Below are 5815 nucleotides of genomic sequence, written 5' to 3' on the forward strand. Positions count from 1 at the left end.
ACCCTGAAACCTACAGCGTCCCTTTCCAGCAGGAAGTAGCTAAGAGAATACGCCATCCCCTTTTCCTTATGAATCAGGGTGAAGTCTCTGTCAAGGAGGAGTGATAGGGAATGGCAAAGGGCACACTGACAAAGGAGATTAATCAGAACTGGCTTTGACAAGCACTGTGGCAACTGGACAATTAAAACAGACTTTCAAGGGTGGGGGGAAGAAGAACTAACTGGGGAGGAGGGTTAGAGAAAATAGTGCAACGATGAATGAATGAAAACCCCAAATCTCTGTAAATGTCCATTAAAATTAATAAAATTTAATATAAAAAAGTGCTTCTTTGGGTTCTTTTGCATTTCTAAATAAACTTGCCTGTTGCCTTTTCTAATCTTTGGGAAGTTAGTTTGATAGTTGTATTGAGATTACATTGAACAGGTAGATTGCTTTTGATAGAATTGTTCTTTTCAGTAAATTCAATCTTCCTATCCTTTAAAGAACATTTTCCCATTTAATTGCAGTAGTGTTTTGTAGTTTTATTTCTAAAGGTCTTTTTGTCTCTAGTTAAGTGTTTTCTCCCAGATGTGACACTTTGTATTTGGCTTTTGTAAATTGTACTGATCTCTCAATTCCATTCTCTGCATTTTTTTTTATTTTACTGTTTTTATGTATATCTTATATCTTGTCAGTCTACTGAATTGGCCTCCTAGGTCCAATAGGATTTTGGTTGAGTCTTTGGGGTTTTCTGCATACACTATCATATCATCTGCTTATAGTGAAAGTTTTATCACTTCTTCAGTTATGTGATTAACTCTTATTTCCTTCTCTTTTCATGTTTCCCTAGCGAGTACTTCCTATACAGTACTAAATAGGAGTGGTGAAAGTGGGCATCCTTTTTCATGAGGGGAACACCTTTACGCTTTCTCCATTGAGAATGATGTTGGCTCTTGGTTTTGTGTATATCCTTTTCACTAGAGATTGAGAAAATTATCTTCAATTCCTACTTTCTTGAGGGTTTTAATCAGAAAAGTGTTAATTTTGTAAAAAAAATCTCATGTTTCAAGTGATAGGATTATGTGGTTCTTATTCTTTGCTTTATTAATGTAATGGATTACATTGATTGTTTTTCTTCTGTTGAACTATCCTTGCATACCTGATATGAATCACTTGGTCATGAAGAATTATTTTTCTATTATACTATTAGATTCTATTGACCAGGATTTTATTGAGGACGTTTGCATCTTTATTCATGAGAGATATTTGTCTGTAGTTTTATAAGTTTTGTCTTTATCTAGGTTTGGTATTTGCTTCGTAGAATGACTCTGGAATATTCCTTTTCTTTCTATTTTTTAAAATAATTTAAGTAGAATTGGTACTAGTTCTTCTCTAACTATTTGGCAGAATTTATCTCTAAAGCCATCTCTTTGATGAACTATTTTGGGAGCTGATTTTTTTTATGACCTGCTTTATTTCTTCTTTTGTAATGCATCTATTCAAGTGAGTTATGTCAGACCTTGTCAATCTGGGTAGAGTGTAAATTTCTAGCATTTTTACATTTTTCCAGGTTTTCAGATTTATCAGATTACAGCTTTTCATAATATTCTGTTATTTTTGTCATGATAACCATCTATTTCATTTCTTATTCAAGTTATTTGTGCCTTCTTTTTATTTTCTTTTGTTAAATTTGCCAATGGTTTATAAATTTTATTGACGCTTTCACAAAAAACAGCTCTGGGTCTAGCTGATGCTTTTAATTGTTTTTCTGTTTTCTATCATATTGATTTCAACTCTTGTACTTATAATTTCCTATTTTCTAAATATTGTGTGGTTAGATTGTTATTCTTTTTCTATTTGATAGAGGCATTGAATTAAGTCAGTAATTTTGCCTCTTTCTTCTTTTTTAATGCATTTGCCTGTTGTTATGAACTGTCTCCTAAGGACTGTATCCCAGAGATTTTGGTATGGCGTATTTTCATTCATTTCAAAAAATATTTTACTTCATATTTTAATTTTTTCCTAGAATCCAATCGTGTTCAATCAGGGTGTTATTTAGCTTACATGTGGGTGGGTTTCTAAGCTCTATACTCTTGTAATTAATGTCTAGTTTTACGCATTTTGGCTTGAAAAATACTTTGCATTATTTCAATGTTTTCTAATTTGTTGAAGTTTGCTTTATGTTCTTGTATGTGATAAATTCTGGAGAATTCATCATCTGCACTTGAGAAAAAAGTATATTGATTTTTAGGTGGGTGCAGTACCCTGAATACATCCACATGTTTGAGTTGATCAATTGTATATTCTAAATAAATCTTCTGTGTCCTTTTTATTTTCTTTCAAGTTGACCTGTTCTTTGGTGAGAGTGATGTGTTAAAATCTTACCATTATTGTATTGATATTTCTTTCTTCAAATCTGTTAATCATTGATTTATTTATTTAAAAGGTCTATCATTTGATGTGTAGATGTGACAAAGGTAATGTCTTCATGATATATTGTGCCTTTAATAAATTTTAATGCTCTTCCTTTTAGGCTGGTTTTCATCCTAAAGTCTATTTTATCAGAGATAAGTATTGACACTCCTGCTCTTTTGTGGATGTCATTTGCTTCATGCATTATTTTCAAGCATTTGATTTTTAGTCTATCTTTCTCTTCATTTCTCTGATGTATCTTTTGTAGAGAACATATTGATGGGCTTTGTAATTTTTTGTTTTGTTTTGGTTTTTATCCATTCTGCTACTCTTTTTTTTCTTAATTGATGCATTCAAACCATTCACGTTAAGTATGATTCTTGTTAGGCTAGGTTGTAATGCTGCCATTTTAGTGTTTCCTTTTTTGTTGTTTGTGGTTACTCTGAGTTTTATAAAGAGGAATGTGGAATCAAGATTGGAAGAAGACTCATCAACCACCTGTGATATCAAGATCGTACAACCTTGCTACCTGAAACTGAGAAGGACCTGAACAGCATACTGCAGAAAGTCAGGGACTGTAGTCTTCAGTATGAATTGGGATTCTCATCATGGATCAATTGACAACAGCATGATAAATGGAGAAAAGATTGAAGCTGTTAACAATTTCAGCTTGCTCGACTACACAAGCAATGCCATTGGGGCTAGCAGTATGGAAATCAAAAGTTGACTTGCATTGGGAAAATCTGTCAGGGACATCTTCAGACTACTCAGAAGCAACAATGTCAGTTGAAAGACTTAAGGTGTGCCTCATTCAGGCCATGGTCTTCACAATTACTTGCTGTACATCAGAGAGATGGCCAATGACTAAGGAAGAGAGAAGAACTGATTCCTTGAGATTGTGGTGGTGGAGTATTGAACATACCATGGACTGCCAGTGGAACAAAGAGGTTTGTCTTGTAGAGAATGAATCAAATTCTCCTTGGAGGCAAGAATTCTGAAGCTATTAATTAGTGGTTCCTTCCTATGCATACCATCAGATGAAGTCCATGTGTATAACCTGCGTTTGTGTCCCTTAAAAAATGTATTTGCAATGAATAAGTCATTGATTTTACAAAATTCAGTCATTCTATCTCTAGCTTCATTCCTGTCACCAAGCCCATGTTTTCCGACTACTGATTCTTCTTCTCTGTTCCCAACTTTTGCATTCCAGTCACCCATTATTATCAATGCATCTTGATTGCATGTTCGTTCTATCTCCGACTGTAAAAGTTGGTAGAAATTATCTAATTCTTCTTCTTTGCCTCTGGTTGTTGGTGCATATATCTGAATGATGGTGGTATTCACTGAACTTCCTTGTAAGCGTATGGATATAATCCTGTCACTCACGATGTTGTACTTCAAGATGGATCTAGAAATTACTTTTTTTACTATTAAGTCAACCCCATTTTTCCTTGTCTTTTCATCTCCAGAGTAATATATCATATGGTCATCTGACTCAAAATGCCCCATGCTAGTCCATCTCATCTCTCCAATGCCCAATATGTCAATATTTATGCATTCCATTTCTTTCTTAACAGTTTCCTAACTAGGATAGATAATATACAGGCATCACCCAACCAACTGTACGTGGAGGCTTCTGTGTTGTTATGACACTGAACAGGTTTCAGTGGAGCTTCCAGAAGAAACTGGCAACTGGGAAGAAAGGTTTTAAGGATCCCAATAATCTGATTGGGCTAATATTTTGTTTCATTGTGCATGTGGTTGCAATGAGCTGGATGCAAACTTAATGGCAGTTGATGACAACAGAACAAGGAAAAGTAGCTTCCCTTTAGTTCTGTCACACTTTGAAGCACATGATCAGGTAGTCATGTGTAGTCCTAGACTTACTTTAAGCATCTTTATGGTTGGTACTTGGGCACCATACAGATACTAAATGCTCAAAATTTTGTATATGCACAAATGCAATCATGCATATACCTTGTCTGCCTGCATGCTTACTTATTTATTTAGCTTACAGTTCTATCAAACGCAAAGCTATGTCGGAGTGCTAGTCTGGGCAATGTAACACCCTAGAATTTCACTGGTGGCTATTTCCAACCAGGCTGGGGCCCTCAACTAAAATATTGATAAAGAAACTCTCTAAATCGATCAGGAAATATGTACTAATTCATGCTGACCTTACTTTCAAGCAGAGGCCTTTTTATCACTTATTTTAGGTTTAATGTTGTCCTGCTGAGTGTTATTACAAAGGACTTAATGACTGGCCTGGATTATATAACTCAAACATTATTTGCTGCTTTGTTTGAGCTTATTCTCTCAAATATCTACTTCTTTTAGTAAATTTCTTAAACATCTGTGTCACTGAAATGAGTCTGTAAGCTCCCTTTCTCCTGGTCCTCAAATACCTTGTACTATCTGTCCCACTGTCATGTAGAGATAACCTGCTAGGAGGACCAGCAGATCAGACATGTGCCTCTCACACAGGTTATGCTGACAGCTGGCCAAACAGGTGTGTGCTGATTTTACCATCACATAACAACACTTATTTTGCATCCTCTCAATGTATAAGTATGAAAAACCTGTTTCATTCAAACTTCCTTAGAGACTGATTGACTATTCTTTGACATAGAATGCTGTGACTTGTTCCTTCTGCTTGCTCAGATGTTTCCCAGAGAAGTCTCAGAGAAGTCTTCTTTGTGGCACCACGAATTATTCAACTGCTTTTCAGGATGAGGAAGAAATCACACTTTCCTTTCCCTCCCTTCCAAGACCTGGAAGACATCCTGTTAAATCTTTTAGAAGTGAAACTAGAAAGGAGATGGATGCTTAAGAAGAAAAGGCACTGAATAGGTAAAAGATTACTCTGATGATACAAATATTAAAAAGCCAGAGATCTAGTCTCAAAGGCTAAGTGTAATCTCAAGCAATTATAAATGAGTGCAGACAAGATAACTTTCTTAATTTAACCAAAATATTCATCCCCAGTATATGGAGAAATACCGGGGTCGTGTCCCTATGAAAAGAAATAAAATTTTAGAGAAAATGTCTTGGCTAGACATAAAAACAAAACAAAACAAAATTCCTGTGAAGGAAGATAGCATTATGGGCAACTGAATGCTACAACAATTTTGTGAAAGGGTAATGCCCAGTTTGAATTCTGTGGGAGTTATTGCCTAGTCAAATGTACATTTTAGGCCACAAGTGGGTAAATGAAAAGCAACTAAGCTTGATTTACTATTTCTGGGAGCAAGTAGAAATAGAGAGAGCATCAGTCCAGAGTCTTCCCAGAAGTTCCTAAACAACACTAACGTTTTCTCTCTTTTTTTTTTTTTCTTTCTTTCTTTCTTTCTTTCTTTCTTTCTTTCTTTCTTTCTTTCTTTCTTTCTTTCTTTCTTTCTTTCTTTCTTCCTTCCTTCCTTCCTTC

This window comes from Elephantulus edwardii, unplaced genomic scaffold, assembly GCF_000299155.1.
Source record: "Elephantulus edwardii isolate Elephantulus edwardi_28Jun2011 unplaced genomic scaffold, EleEdw1.0 scaffold00408, whole genome shotgun sequence".
In the NCBI taxonomy this organism is placed as follows: Eukaryota; Metazoa; Chordata; class Mammalia; order Macroscelidea; family Macroscelididae; genus Elephantulus; species Elephantulus edwardii.